Below are 17,815 nucleotides of genomic sequence, written 5' to 3' on the forward strand. Positions count from 1 at the left end.
CATAGTTTCTCGCATTATAATTTGTTGTTGGTACTTATAGTTATTTCATATTAAAAGATCATAAAATGTTTATAATAATTCTGTGGTATGAAAAAATGTAACACTTTCATGGGTTTATAATATAAAATGATTGATAATAACTAATATCATTATGTTGAAACTAAAATTCGAAATGCAACGCAGGATTACCTCTATGGAATTAAATTATTTACAGAAATGTTGTTGGGCAAGAAACTTGTATGTTTATGCGTATTTTATTCAGTTACTTTTTTAAATAGGAATTGCAAAATTCTTAAAGTTACCAATTGTTTATTTTTATGCGTTGATCTTAAATATAAGAATATGGGGTTTTTCTAATAGTAACTACTGTCTTGATGAGATAAGATTTATACATGTATATATACACCATCAGCTAACATGTTAAAAACCTGTAATTCAGCATGTGTGCACCCCTACACAAAATATACACACATGGACATGTTATAATTTTAGTTTATCTTAGGTAATATTGCTTTATCAACTGTTTTGACAAATAAATGTATTAGAGCAATCCTTGATAATTTTACAGTTCGTTATTTGTTAAAAAGAGGACCATCATATTAAAAAAGTTATTCCATAAACTGTGTCGTTTTCTTTTACCCTGTCGTTTTCTAATTTATAAAATTTTACATTGAATACTATGACGTCTTAAATAGTTTTAAAAAGGTAAACATTTTTTTTCTATTAAGAATATTATCACTTCATATTTTATTCTTCAATCTAAAGAACTGTTATTTATTTTGAGTCAATCTAAATAAAATCATAAATGAAAATATTTATTGTAACAGTTTTTCTGATAAGATATTAAATTTTTATATTCCATTTTATTTAATCTACATAATATTGTTTGCTTAATAATGTTCTTCGCAAAAAAATTATATTGGTAAATGTCCTGTTATCAATTTTAGCTTTTTCTGATAACAAACCCATTGAGTTCCACTCAGATTTCACATTCAAAATTCTTTAAGTATCTCGCATGAAAACTCCTATGAAATGTATAATATTCCTAAAATGTTTACCCCTATAAACTTTTGATCTTTAGAAAACGATTTTGGATTTATTATGAAGTTATAAGGCATAAGTTTACTAAATTCAATTGCTGGGGATCTCAGGAAGTTGGAGAATTAGTGAAAAGTAAGAGAGGGCTTTGCCTTTGATATATAGAGGTTTTGAGCCTTATTTTAACAAAGGAAATAAAAAAACAAAAGTGGGCTTAATCGAACATTATTTATCAAATATTAACACTTCCAAAAATATTATTGCATTACGGAGTAACAGTACGCTACACTATGTGTCGCATATTATTTCTCGCTAAAAACGTTTATGTCTATAGCTAATATATGTGTTTATGCAAATTGTTAAAATGGCATACAATTGTTGTCTGCTTACTTACAATCATAAGTATGTAATTTTCTTGTTGCATAATGGTTGCTGTTTAATATGTACAATAATCCAGTAGAGTAGGTTTAGTTTTTAATATTCAGTGTAAGACTCGTTGCTATCTTTGAAATAGTTCAGGGCAAAATCAATACTGGTGAGTTTATCATGACCATTGTACCCATCGTCCGATTTAACAGCCGCCTCTCATTGGTGGAGACATCGCGTGGTCATGTCTGTCTGTTTGTCGTTCAGGAGCCTCCCTTACACGCTCGTACATTCATTCATAACGTAGAAGCTCTTCTGGAGATACGGTCCGGTCACAGTCACTCTCAAATTCTCACGCTTAGTTTCTTGTCGGGCAGAGCAGTGCCGTTTTGGGTCTCTATGCCTTCTTTCTCGTTCTCGTTAGTGTGTGTATCGTAGCTCAGAGGTGACACGGTCCGGCCGCCGTCGCTTATCCCTTTGTCCTCGTGATGGTTCCTCTCTAAACTTGTTCCTACTCCGATGCCAGTGACGATTCTCAGTAAAAATTAGTAACAAGTTCTTCCGGCGACTGCAGCCCTGGAAGCCCTGGACGAGCTGGAAGTCCCACTAGGATGAAGCGAGACAAGAACCAACATCAACATCTGTGTAATGTCATCTATCCTAAAATGCACCCTTATAACTAATATCTCACCTTCCTTCTCCGGATGTAATGGATTTCAGTTTTAATTTTATTTGTGTCTCTCCGTCTCGTACGTAAAATTTGGGTCCTCAGAGTCACGATCTCTAGTTTCTTAATGTTATTTGAAGCTCTTACTCTACTTAACATTTTGGTTCCAAACCGGGTGTTGATTTATCTCTCTTTCCGAATTTAACAGTTACGTCTATGACCGATGTAAAACTGTTCACTAATACTCAATCAATTCTATAGAGTAATATGAACCATTATGGAAATAAAATTTGCATACATAGAAATGGAGCTGAATGCACAATGTATACTCTTTAGGTAAGTTTTTCTATAAATATCGTAGTGACAAGCAGACAAAAATAAAATTTCTCCATCCAATCTAATGATAGGCTTCGCCAAATTATTTAATGTAAAATAAATGTACCAATAATTTTTAAATGATTTCATGAAGCAAAGCTTTTTAGTAGTATTACCATGGTATGAATGTAAAATCCACATTATATATTTAAAAGATGTCTTGCTAATAATAAACCTTATGACGAGATACTGTAGCTTATTACAGAAGTAACTTTAATATCAGCTCTCGAACTAGAGTGTCATATTAAATCTGGTGTAGTAATCTCCTTTTAATGAAAAAATTGCACATTAAAGTTGTCAGAATGATTTTCATATACTCGATAATTAAATAGAAGTACTTATATATATCTTCCTCCTCTCCTTTCACCCAGTCTTCAGTATTCCTGGCGCATATACACAATTATGTATTTATATATTTCTGCCGACCCATTGAAAAAAGATATATTTTGTGTAAAAACATTACTTAAAAAAAAAATTGTAATTTGTTGATCATTTAAAACCATGGTTTGTTTGTTGTATGTTGAGTGGTATGTTGATTAGTTAAAGCCATGTACTAATATTTTTGAAAACGATGCTAATATATTTTGATATATATTTTTCAATGCTAACTAGTCTTTTCTTAACGGCATTATGAATAATTACAAAAAAAATAAGGCTAGAGTTACCATTTTCTTTTCTGAATATCTTGGGTAAAATGTCTAGTTTATTTATCATGTATGAGATATATGCAGTTCATTTTCATTTGAAGTAATTGATCTCAAATTCTGAAGTACACTGAAATTTTGAACCTAAACGTAATGAATTTTATTTTAGGCGTGGTTTCCCCCCACCACACCTAGAATTAAGTGATTCTCTCATTGCTAAGTGATAATCGACCAGAGTAGAAAAATATTAAAATTTCCAACAAAACCATGATGTATAATATCGAAACAAATAAGTCAAGGAAGGCAGTGTGAGTATCTATCTGGTTAAAAAAAATAATCCAAATAAAATACATTACTTTTCTTGGCAGTTTAGAATAATTGGATTAACTATCTATCACACATTAGCCTAAAAAGTTTATATTGGTAAAAAATTAGCGACTATGTTTCATCGTAATTTATTGCCAGCATAACATATTTTTTTGTCATTGTAGCGTTTGCATTATTTCCTTGGTCAAGAGAATGTAAATACGTCTGTCTGAGAAGTCTACTTTCTTCAAAAAGTCAGTGTAAATTACTTCCGGTCTAAGGTATTTCCAGTTCTGGTAGTTCGTTTAAAACATCATATACATGTGTGTCAAACCTTTGAGGACAGCGATGGGCGATCATCATGAAAAGGTCTAATTCAATCTTTCTAGTATATCGAGAAGTTTAAAAACAAATGTATAGTTTTTTAAAGTGTCAACACTATTTCAGCCTCTATAGGTGGTTAATGTGTTTTAAAAATCTTTTGGTATTTAGATAGAGGATAAGAAACATGTGCGTAAATTCACAGTATATTATTTTAACTCTGAAGATTAATATTCTATATCTTGCAAATTCACACATAGCACAACATTTTTACATTATCCTTAGATTCTTACCAAATTTATAATATAGTTTGGCTGTTTAAGTTGTAACACTTCAGATAATTACGCGATACTCTCACAAAGGCTTCAAATCTTCAATATAATATAAGTACTTTGACAACCAGACGACTGCATTAGGAGTGACTGATTTTCATTCAAATGATAAAACATTTAATAAAACTAAATGACTAAATGCGCACGTTAATTCAATTCATGTGAATAATTTCACTGTATAAAGATATGATTCCTTATAGTGGATGTCCAACTAAACCATACTTTATTTCGCTATATAACAATGCGTAATTGTGAGTAATTCAAGTTAATTTAATTACATAAATTGGCAGAACCAGCCTCTTCTTATTTTTCAATTTGACATGACAGAGATATTTTCCGATATCCCTCTTTATAGAATCTGGACAGTACAGCGGCTCCTATCCCCAACATTGTCCATCACGAGTATCCAGTCATATTCTGAAGCAGCGCAAAGGTCCTTTCAGGACTAAGTGCAGTAAGGTTGTTTCTCATCTACTTGTCTTAAGTTAAAAAGCCTAAACATAATGGTGAATATATTGGAAAGAAAAATAAGTCATATGCACGAATAATAGGGATTTGCGCTGTTTTTTACCTCTTTGCAAAAGTAATTCTTACCACTGGGTCAGATTGACTATTCTGATCAATAATTTATCAGTTTTTTTGTTATTAACATTCCCGTTTCCATCCCTAATGTTAATGGTTGCCTGGCAGTTACAAAGTTCACTTCAATAGCATGAGAAATTACATTCGTACTGAGTAGTATCAAAGCAAATTTAGGAATACCTGTATCTAAATGAGATCGTTGCCGAAGAGTGCGTGTGGACTCATGACTTTATAAATACCAGTAAGATTACCAGAGTGGGGAAGAGTGGCAATGACAGCTATACATGAGGCAGTACTGAAGTAGCCACTCACAACATTCTGGGTCACAGCTGAGTGTACATCGTTCATGTCACAATAGCTTTGAAAAAATATAGTTCAGATATGAACAGTCCTTTTCATTACTTGTAGTATCTCAGTGAAAAATCCAAGCAGTAATATCTGCAAGTGAATGAGATCACAGTTCAACAGTTCATGACAACATAGTACTTTATATAATCACCAATAAGATTACCAGAGTGGGACAGAGTGGCAGGGACAGCGATAGATGAGTCAGTAGACCTACTGAAGTGGCCACTCACAACATTCTGGGACACAGCTAAGTGTACATCGTTTGTGTCAAAATAACTCTGAAAAGATTTTGTTCAGGTTTGACAAATAGTTTTTATCTCTTCTTTGTAGATTATATGTCCATTATCAAGTTCTAAATCTAAATTAAAGATCAAGGTTATGTCTTGCTTGGTTATTTTTAAAACAAAAGTGTTAGTACCTCCTAGAGCCCACTTCGCTCATACATAACTGTTATTAGTTGGTAAAACACCATCATAAAGTATTAGGTACACAGTAACTGTGCCAATGGTTGCGGTGCAAAATTAAAAGTCCTAATGAATTCATATACATATGAATGTTTCATGAATATTGAATGTTCCATATACATATTATAGCAATAATGAAGCACACAAACTTATCTAAAAAATTCCGTTATATTTAATTGCATTACAAAAATTTCAGTGACACTTAAATATCTACTAAATATACCCTAGGACCGAAGGAGTAAAACTAATTCCGTCGTTGTAATCTTAGTCAAAGCAACTTATGGTGTAATATGATTGAGCCCAATAATATTTTTGAATTTTTATGCTACATTTTATTTCAATGTTCATTTTTTTTATTTAAAAAGCCAAACAAAAACTGCTACTGGTTTTTATTTAAGGACTAACTTTAAAAAAAGAATTTCTGGTTCGGACCATTTTTTTCTTAATGATATATATAAATCTGATCGAATAATTTAAAACAGTAGATGAGTGATTTAAATAGATCCTATCCATTGGAAACAATCCTAGTTTGTTACTCTAATAAACGCATGTTTCTGTATAAAGTAATAGGACGGAATACAATTATTACGTTTATATAATATAAGTTGAATTTTTTACAGAGTTATTTTAGTGTTTCATTTTAAAATGCTATTGTAGTAGAACCTAGAAATCAACGTTGAAAATGTCTTAAAAATCTATATCTGCTTTAGCAAATACTAAAATATATCTATACAATGTGTCATATTTTTTGTTGATAGTTGCTGAGATTTCATTGCATGGTCCTGATGAAAAATACCCTTAAGTGGAGAAGACAATATTGTTATACAAAGTACGCAAAAGTTTAGAAATATCCCATAGCATCTGTTTTATTATTTTCTGATATTTTCAGTATAGTATAGTTACGAACAAGAGGAGCAAAAACTTTAAATCACAAATTTGTATAAGTCAGCACTCCAATATAATGCAAACTGTTATAAAATATCAGTAGACTTAATGTATATAAGTACAACTTACGATTCGACCTTGTGAGATCTCAGTGAACAAAACGTGGGAAATAGGACATATTAGTAATCAGTTAAGGTAATTTAGATATTATTGTTGAAGCTATCATTCCTTAACATATCAATGAAATATTATAAACTTTACAATTTTACGTGTAAATAACACACGCAGACATTAGCTTAGGTGTGATTAATATTTCGCCCTTTGACATGTTGACAGTTTTATACGATGGTTAAAAAACACGACATTTGTACCCCTGCGGTGAATTTAGTTTTCCATGAAATTAAGCAGTATATTGAGAAAAGTTAAAGAGAACCAGCAAATTTATGACTACTGAACAAATTAAAATCTCCAATCATGGCCTATTATCCAGTATATGAAATATAATAAAAATAAAATGACGCTTTTCCAGGAAGCTCATCTTATTGGCGTCAGACTCACAAACTACGAGTTTGCCTCGTATTTAATTTAAAAGTCTTTATTACGAGGTTTGAAATATTCTATAATATTTAAGTATTGACCAATACATTAATTTAAACAAACTCTCCAATAATATAAGTTTTATTTTTGTGAGGCCTTTCGTACTCAATGATAAAAGCTTCGGACCCACACAACTGAATACAAGTAATAATTACAATAATAACATAAACAATTTTGTACTAAATAAAAACACATGTCATGAAAAATACAAATAGATAATATTCGATGACAGGGCAGTATGTTATATGTATTTATAAAAATAAAGTTGATATTTAGTTAAATCAAATAAAGTAAAGGTGAATTTTGAATAGGCCCAGATTCGTTATTTACCAGATTATTTTGGTTCTTTTTTATAAAAATTGTTTCATATGAATCAAGGATTTTTTATATGTTTTATTTACATACTGTGCTGTCACAAAATATTATCTCTTTGTGTTTTTAATGACATATGTTTGTATTTAGTACAAAAATGTTATTATTGTAATTATTACTTGTATTCAGTTGTGTGGGTCCGAAGATGTTCTCATTGAGTACGGAAGGCCTCACAAAAATAAAACTTATATTATTGGAGAGTTTGTTTAGATTAATATATAATTTCCAATAAGAAAAGAGCTTCAAGAATGTATTTACCAATAGTTTTGATTTAAAGGGAAACAAATATGTTACTTCGTATTTTTAAAAAAACACGTGTGGTAACTTTTCTGTCTGCAATTATTAAAACTACTATTGATATAAGAATTATTTAACTACATTTTTTCATAAGGCAAAAGAAAACCAGGCATTTAGAATGATAATTCAAATGTAATAATTTACTGATTTAAGGAAGTGTGCTGTAATGTATTTGGTTGTTTTTTAAAATCAGACAGAAATAAAGAAGTTTTAAGACATACTTCTAATTTACCTTTCCTTGATTTTGTCTTATTTGTAAAACTAGTGTTAGTATCTAGTAATAATTTAGCATCCAGTATAATTCGTTGTTTATTGGAATGCCAACCATCATCAATGTTTCATGACCTCCAATATTTAATAAATTATTCACCCAAATGTGCACACATATTTTTACTTTTAAGTGGGTTTATACATATTCCAGTACCATTTTAGTGTATCATACAATAGGTTTTTTAGGGTCAGTAGTCCACCCGATTTTTATGACTTATTCTGCAATTGTACATGTCACCTGTCAGTTAGTGAGCTGCAGCCTTCCTCCAAAGTTATGGTGAAGGTCATAGTCTTCAATGACAAAAGATATAGAAGTAATCCTATTAATATTCCTTTGGAAGTGCATTAGAGACCAATTGTGTTGCTAGTCCGAAAGAAAACTATTCGACGAACAGAGGAGACCGTGGAGTTAGAGTAGAATTTAGAGACACCATATAATCAAGCCCACAAAAACATTTGAAGGCTAACTATTCAAACTTGTTACAGCATGTATAACTTAAGTGATTATAAGTTATAAAAATACCACAGCACTTGAACAAGATATATTTGCAATATGCAATAAATAATTATTTATAGTGGATTGTGAATTTATTTTTAGAACCAACCTCACTACTATAATCAAATTCAGTTTCCAAATCGGTATATATCAGGCTCTGACTTTTAGCTCTAATAGGCAAGTTTTCTTTCACTCCACTATTAATTTATTTGCAGGATACTTGATAACACTAATAAAAGTATTCCAGTATTCTCTTCCCAATGTATTCTATCAGTATATGGAAGGATCGACGATCCTTGATTCTCTTTTGCGCAATTGGATTAGGCCTAGAACAAAATAAAAATATATATTCGATATGTATTTATTACAAAATTTAGAATAATTTAAAATGTTTCATCCTCTGGATATTTACAACACCCACATATACGTACCTTTAAAACTGTTAATTGCACAATGTACTTTAACAAAACGTAATTATTCTATTATTATTACATTCATACATACTGTACATTGATCACTATAACTATGAAAACAATTCGAGAGTAATTAAAACCCATTTTAACCTAGATAGAAAAGTGTTCTAATATTTTGTTCTAGCAAATATCAAACAATTTAAGAAATGTATCAAACTTTTTACATTGTTGTTTCTTGTAGTTCTATACAATTTTAGGATATTACAAGGGGTTTCCAACGAAAATGTTGTAACAATATTTTTTTTAACGTTAAAGTTAATGTTGTAAATGCGTTGTGAAAACATAATAAAAACAAAAAAACTAATTTTAAAGTATAAATATTCGACAGTAATTCCCTTTTTGTACCTTTATTATATTGTTTTTATATACCTAACCGTTCATATACATTTTTGAAAGTGACAAAAATTTTCGTCTCACTCTATTTGGCTGGAAGAGCTGAAATTCTACAGAATATATAAAATAATTTTATTAACCTAATATAACAGTATATTTAGTTTTTATCTGCATTAGTAACATACGGCAGATATGTAGTTGATGGTTTGTAAGATATCGATTACTTGTAAATCACATAAGAATATTTCGATCACCACCAACTGGTGAAAATAATACTTAAACATGTCTAAACAAAGTACAAAACTTTGTATCATAAATAAATTGGCCACTTGTTTTAGATAACTTATTATATTTTACTCCGATGGTAGCTAATTAAACTTTCTTCATAAGTTACTTATCGACCTAGAAAAAAGTACGAAACTGTACTGGAATGCTTCTAATGTGTTATAAAGATTCTGTAATAATCAGTGTTTTCATTTCGAACGGTTTTCAAGGTTACTCTTATTTGTAAATCTTATAAGGTTTGTTTTATTTGGTATTATATTGTACACTGAAGACGGCTAATACGTAAAGACGTGTGTATGAAATATAAATATTAAATAGGGGATTAGTTTATTATTTTGGGTATTGATCTCATAAGAAATACAGGTTAAGTTGAAACACATTTTTAAAAGGTTTATTATTTTGGGTATTGATCTCATAAGAAATAAAGGTAATTGAAACACATTTTTGACGTGACAACGTCTTAAATTAGGTTGCGGCTCGGAGTCACTCATGAAAAAGTGTAACACCCGGTAACGTTACAATGCCCGTCCAGTGGGTCCGCCGCACGGGATAAAGCAGATAACTATGTTTATTCGTAAAAATTCAGGTATTACGTTATAATTGTTTCGCTCCCAAACATAAAAAAAGATTCTATATTAATTTTTTATATTTTCACGAATAAGCTTCAGGTACTTAGGCTATTCTTGATATTATATTACGATGCTTATTCATATTACGATGGGATATACCCGTAGTGTTTGCCATTAAAATAATCAATTATCAATAATTAAGTTCAACAAAAAGTGAATAATTGATTGCTTTTGACGTGACAACGTCTTAAATTAGGTTGCGGCTCGGAGTCACTCATGAAAAAGTGTAACGCCCGGTAACGTTACGATGCCCGTCCAGTGGGTCCGCCGCACGGGATCCGCACGGGATAAAGCAGATAACTATGTTTATTCTTGAAAATGTGGAGTGCTTAGATTCGTCATTTACAACAACTACTACAATAAAGGTAAATAATTGTACACTGATATTTCATTATCGTAAACTATGATTGATTGATTAATTGTTAGATTGACACAAAAGTTGAGAAACTGAGTTTATAGGTTATGTCATACAAATGTTGATAGTGTTAAGTAAATTATTAGTTTAAATCACTCTGCAATCAATCGTAATACAGTCGATTGAGAAGAAACAGCGCGTATTGCTAGTCAAACATTTAAAATAACAAATTATAACCTCTAACCTGTCATAACAGTGCGACCAAACAAACGAACTAAACCGACCAATCACCACGCGCGGACTTAGAATTTGACTGTGTTTAGCAAGAATTTCAAATTCCAATTTTAAAACGTTATTTTTATCTTAAATGGGGTAAGTAAAATTTTATAATCACAAGCAATTTTTACTTTGTTGATATAATAACATCTGAGTACCACCATATTTCGTGGGCGTTAAGATCCGAGCGGAATACTTTCTCCCCTACATCACCAACGATGTGTTTCAGGAATGTACATATGAATTTTCTTTTTTATTTCACATAAATAAAAGGCTCACGTCCTTACGAAATTTCTTCATAACATGTTGAGAAGCAGATCATTGGAATATTTTCACATGGTAGAAGCGTTTGCAAAATATTGTGAGACGCGTCTTGACATAAAATGTTTAAGTTTAATTAAAGTTTGTAGGAGTTTGGTATTGTAAACACAGTTTAAACAAATTTCTAAGCTAATCCATACAGAACTATAATATTAGTAGCCAGTAACAGTATCGATGACTATAATCAAACATATTGGAAACAAGTTTACAAATAAGGCTCAGGAAACTGCTACAAATAAATATGACACTGTGAATGCAAGCGTAATTAATAGTTACGTTCTATGTATTTATATTATTTCCCTGACGCAGAAATAATGAAAACAGTGACCATAATTCTCATTGATATAAAAAGTTCAATAGATTAATAAATTTCATATTATGTGAAAGGAAATCATGTTTATGATCTATGTATTGTATATTCCTTAAAAAACAAGTTTGGAAACGACTGTATTGTATGTAGTTTAATAGAAAACGTGGGCGAAGTTGGGTTCTGAAGGATGGTGACATAAAATTTTATAGACTTTCAATACCAACATGTTGTAACATAGATACAGTATAAAGGAAGCCTAGCACATGCCAAATAACTCAATTACTACTTTAATTATTTAATTTCACAAACCCGTGAATAAGGCCTAACTTTATGTATTATAGCGATCACTTTCGCTACTTCAGTTGTCAGTGGTTGGTTATCGCGTGCAGATATATTGTTCCATGTTATATTTAATTCAGCTTTATGTAATAAAATAGTGTAAGTTTAATTAAATGCATGTTTTTGCATGGAGAACATTGAGATGGCACACAATTATGTTTGCTGTTAGCTATCGACCTGTGAAAAAATTTCAGATTGTAGACATGAAAAGGCAGAGTTACTGACTTTTTGTATCACTTAATCATGAAAAATGTCCGGAAAACAACTATTATCTTCGCCGCTGGAGAACTCATTGGGTAACATCAGGCCAGCTAAGAGCATCCGACCGTTGGGAAACTAGACTTTTGGGAGTATGATTTATATCATTGACCTTTGAGACATTATATGACTGAATTCTCAAGCATAGATCTTTCGATGGGAACTCCCAGGTATGTATAACTGTAACCTCTAGATCTTGCGTTATCCATTTAGCTTCTTGGAGACCTCTTAGTCTACATGCCTACACTAAAGCAACCTTCCATCGGCTTACATAATCTTTGTAAATTTTTATTTGACCTACTAAATATTTGAAATTTAATGTTGTTTACAAGTTCTCAACACTCAACAGATCTTTTAGGGCAATTGTCATTGTTTGCCTTTATCTCCTTTCTTATATCTATGGTCTCGTAAATCCTCTGCACCATGGTGCTCTTCGTTCTATTTTTCTTTGACCTCAAGAACCTCTCAACCTCCTTGGCCCACCGATTTCTGACAGAACATGTGTTCTTAGAATTTTCCGGTGTACAAGAGCTCTTGGCACCTCAAAAGGTAAATTATATAGAATCACGAAATGTGCCATTTACCAAACAACTCAAATATCCAATATTCGTGGATATTTTTGAGCTTTGTGGAAGCTCTACAATAAAATGTTATTATTGCTACTCAACGTATCTTGAGCATACTCAATATCCTTCTTTGATTAATTTTCTTCCACATGATACCTAAAATAGATTTTTAACTAACAACCATGACAAATATGACCACTCTATATAACCCAACAACTAGTTTAAGTCTGTAGCTCCTTCATCTTGAATCCGTAATTCCTTAACATGGATTCATTATTATTTTCACCATTGTATTCCTATCATGGTTCAAAATTCATGGGTTGGATAAACTATTCAGATGACTGTATGAAAAAAGATTTTGAACAATGAGCACCACCTTCATAACCTAAGAACCTGAAGAAAAACTTTCGATTATTACTAATTCCACTCAATGTTTTTGCAAAATTCTTTATAGATATAATTTACCATAAGACGTCTAGGGTAGTTGCCTAAACTACAGTTTTAGTTTGTAAAAAACTAATTTTTCATGTATTTTTTAGAATGTCTATGGTGTTTATATAGAACATCTGATACTACCTATAATGTATGAAAAATCTTACAAAATATTATAGTTGAATTAATTACAAAATAGGACTGGCGCTCGGCATAGGAGGGGGAGCGGCGTTGCCACGTTGACGTCGCTTGGTGTTACAGGGTACAGCAGATCTGCTAGCCACGCGCGTTTCACTGACCGTTTATTGAGTCTTCAATTGATTATATTATTATTCTATCAATTTATTCATTACGGTTAATAATTTTGAGTGACTTTTGGTCATTTACACAAAATTATTATAAAGTTCACTCATGACCTTGTATGAACTTGTTTGCTCATACTTTTCGTTTTGGTGTTAATAAATGAAACAAACTCACGTAAATATTGATTTAAATAATTACATAAACATTTGGTTGCACATTTAATTTTAAATATCATTAAAATTGGCTAGATAATAATTATGATGTAATTTTAAACCAGTACCTATTCATAAAAATTATTTAAAATATGATTTTTTAAGTGTATAGTTTTGTCGTATTTGCATGCGGAAATAGAATTAAAAATATATTCATTTTTATTTTTTTTCGAAAAATTAAACGATATATATATATATATATTATATATAAATATATAATAGTAAATCTATCAAATTAAGCAGAATAAGAAAACAATCAACAAGCATTAAATGTTAAATATTTTTATTTACATACATATTACTGTCATTCAAAACAATAACGTTTAATTAGGTCTAGTTTAGTAGCTGTACTCTGAAATTGTTTATTACGTACACTTATTAAAATTCATCAAATTGTAGTACTCTACCTTCTGGGCATAATTGTTGCACTCCACTTAAGTCACTGTCACTTTCATTTTCACTGTCATGTTGAGATTCATCTGATAGCAGATGGTCAAAGCGATCTTCTCCCAAATTTTGGTCATCCGAAAAAGCACTGCTGTCGTCGCTGGAGTCGACGTCGCTGTTTAACGTGATGATGAGCTCTTCAATCGCAGTTTCCAGAACAACCTCATTTTCCCACGCATCCTCTATGGTTTTTCCTTGTATGTGATACAATTTTTTTTCCACTCATCTCCTGTTACTAAGTCTATCCCTTCCTTGGTTAATCTTGTTAATTCCGTCAATGTGAACGTTTTATTGTTTTTTGCAACGTGTCCTTTGATTTGGGCCCAAATCAACTCTATAGCATTGAAGTGGCAGTGATACGGAGGTTTACGAATTACAATATGGCCACGTTCCTTGGCTAACTCATCAATAACATATTTTGGAAAGCGAGGCTTGTGTAAATTTATTACTTCCAAAAGTTCTGCTTTCTTCATGTCTGCTTCAAATGGGATGTTGAATTTCTGTAGCCATTCCACCATCAAACATTTTTTTGAAGCCATTGTTGGGGCCTTGTCCAATACTTTTGAGTGGTACTTAGCATTATCAAATACTATGGTTGAGGATTCTTCCAAATTTGGAAGAAGATTGCTTACAAACCAGCCTAAAAACTTTTCGTGGTCCATTTCTTCATGGTAATCACTCGTTTTTTTTCGAAGAAAAAAGTAGAAGGCTGTTTGGAATAAACCCTTTAGAATTACCGGCGTGAAGCAATATCATTCTTCCCCCTTTACCCAGAGGTACGGACATTGTACCTTGAACAGAGTCGTCTGTCCAAGCGTTTGTTTGGGAGTGATTTGTGTTAACCCATGTCTCGTCAATCCAGACTACTTCATCTAAATTTAAGTTCTTCATTTGACGAAGAAACCTACAGCGCCATGCAACTACATCTGGTCTTTCAAGAAGTACTTTCCGTTTCCCAACTGACTTGTACTTGAAGCCAAGTTGTTTTAAAACAAGTGAAAGTGAAGATTTGCAACCGTTAAATAAATCAGCATCCTTCAATGATTGAATTAGTTTTTTTAAAGTTGGATATTCCTTTCGTCTATAGTATGCATACACATGGCGACGGATTGCATCTTTTTGGAAATTATCGAGGTTTGTAACTCGTTTCTGACGTGGAAGTTTCTTTTTGTTTGGGGTATGTACTTGTCCACTTCCTCCCTCAACGATGTTTTTCTTCTTCTCTGAAAAAATTTTTTACAACGGTAATTTTTATTTATGCCCAGGGCCGCTGCAGTTCGTTGTACAACTTTGGCAACGGGTAAGAGTGGGCCATTGTTTGTTTTTTCCTGTTGGAAATATTCTTTGGCAGTGCAAACAAGTTTTCTGGCTTGAGTGCGCAGAGGTACACCACGTCCTACGTTCTGATAATGTAAACGCTTATGATGAATGCGCGGACGCCCACGACGTTTCACAGTTTGATTTTCCTGCATTCATGATGTAAATATAATCATTAACTACCAGTACGAAGGTTATGAAAGTACAAAATAATTTGTTACACTAGGCCTAAGTCACAACTAAGTCCTGTCACGAGACTACAAAGTGAAACGCACGAATCGGTTGCTGGGCAGAGACTGAGACTGAGGAGTGACGTGCGGATGTGAAAACGGCAACACTGTGCGGTTTACTCGAAGCTGATTGGCTGCTCTCAGCCGTCGACCGCGCCCCTCCCACCGGTCCCAGTCCTATTTTGTAATCAATTCGACTATAGTTTAGAGCATCAGATCATAAATACATTTACAATTACATGGTTTCACTATTTTTAAATTATTTTATTTGCTTATTCGTTGATAAGCAAAATTACAAGACTTTTTACCCATTTCGTTCAAAATAATTATTTATTTATTTTAAGAAAAATTTATATAATAGATTTTACTAAATATTTTAACATTAATGTATATAATATCACGTTTAGTTAATAAATATAATCTCTGTGAGGAATTAAAATTGAATTGTCCCGTTATTTTTTTTATTGAAGCTTTCGGCGACACAGATGATCTGGATTGTTCCCGGAATCTGATGTATTTTACGTAAATCCTCTTCATATTAAAACGAGATATTGTATGTCAACAATAATCTATCTTGACTTAATTCTCTTTACTTGACATAAATATATATCTTGTCGGAAGTGTTAGCAAACACGTGTAATAACTTACAAATATCATATATGAGAAAAAAACTGATAAGCCATTCTATAGCAAAATTCTGAATGCGTCATATAATATAATTTGTTACTATTAATATGCTACTTATTAATACGATATACTACAATATACTAATAAATGAGATATACAACACTTACAATATGTGTGACATAAAGTAGCCAGTAAAGGGGTGTCCCATGGATAACAGAACATTTTAGAAATAAATCGTAACTGATTTTATATGTAACTGAAAAACACATTAGAATGCAAAAAGGACGTATTTCTTTGCTTGTTCATAATTTATTATGTATTTTTTAAATCTTTGGGATACACCTCTCAGTTACGAGATCGGTAGGGTTTATATTTGAATCAATTAAAATGTTATCCCTCGCAAATTATGGTCAATGTAGTAAAATAGATACAACGAAATAGCAATACTCGTACTAACAGCACAGATTTATACATTTTTAATACGAAATATTTGTTTAATAGATTCGTACGCCAAAGGTATATTTCAAGAAAATTGTAGAACTAAAATTTTGAGACATAATATTTGTTATCCTTCTAATATAATGAAAAGGTCAAACACATTACGTATTTCTTAGCTGAGGTATCTAGATATTTTCATCAAACATTAAGTAATCGTTTTCATATCGATGAATGCAGTAAAAAAAAATTGTCAGCCACTCCTTTCCCCCCAATACACCCAGGCCATTTGACTATATATCATGCTAGAATCAATGTATAGTAAGGATTAAAGTTACATTGGCATTTATACTTTGGTGGTTAAATACATTTGAACATGTATTGAATATAACACAAAACGCATATCGTAAGAATAAATGACCTTAGAGGTTGGTCCCCTGATTAAGTGTTAGAGAGGGATTCTTTGCCCTAACCAAGCAGGTAAAAGGTAAGCGGATATTCTCTGCGTGATATAGTAAGCGTGATATAGTATTTGTATCACACATCATCCTATCAATATATTTATTGTCCATATTTTTCATACAAAACCGATGTAATAGTTTTTTTAGTTTTGTTTGAATAGGTATGACTAAGTGTACATCATGGTGTGAGATTGGACTTTTAGAGAAAACAAAAAGTGACTGAGACACTTTGCCATGTTCGAGAACAGGATTACGGGATACTGACGTGCTCCAACTTGGCGTTGGTACACTTTTCCAGTCTCTGTGTACGTGACTCACATACATTGGTAAACAAAACTTCAATGTTAGATCTAGTTTTGTATACCATACTATGGTATCCTATACGTCTGTAAATATGCATTTTTTATATTACATAATAGCTGTTTTTAAATTTAATAACAGTTTGAAGGTCGTTTGATAAAAATATATAATCTGTAATAAATACGAGATTACTTTTGTGAAATTATCAACAGACGTTTTCGTAAAATAAAACCGTAGATATTTCAAAAAGTTGAAATTGTTTCATGTCAAAATTAATATTATTGAGAACACGAAATTAAAGGTTAATTTTCGAAATAAGAGTATTTTTTTGAAAATACTGAAGAAAACTAATCAATAATAATAACATTTAAATATATTAAAAAATACACTGGCAGCGCTGAAAAAACTAATTCTGGAGGCACTACGAAAACGGAGGATAGAGCACCAAACGCTTAATATTTAATAAACACCTAAAATAAAATATTATTATGATCAGCTAAAATCCAATCAAGAAAATAAAAACTCGTTTCCTGAACATAAAATATA

This window comes from Homalodisca vitripennis, chromosome 8 (genome assembly GCF_021130785.1).
Source record: "Homalodisca vitripennis isolate AUS2020 chromosome 8, UT_GWSS_2.1, whole genome shotgun sequence".
Taxonomy (NCBI): Eukaryota; Metazoa; Arthropoda; class Insecta; order Hemiptera; family Cicadellidae; genus Homalodisca; species Homalodisca vitripennis.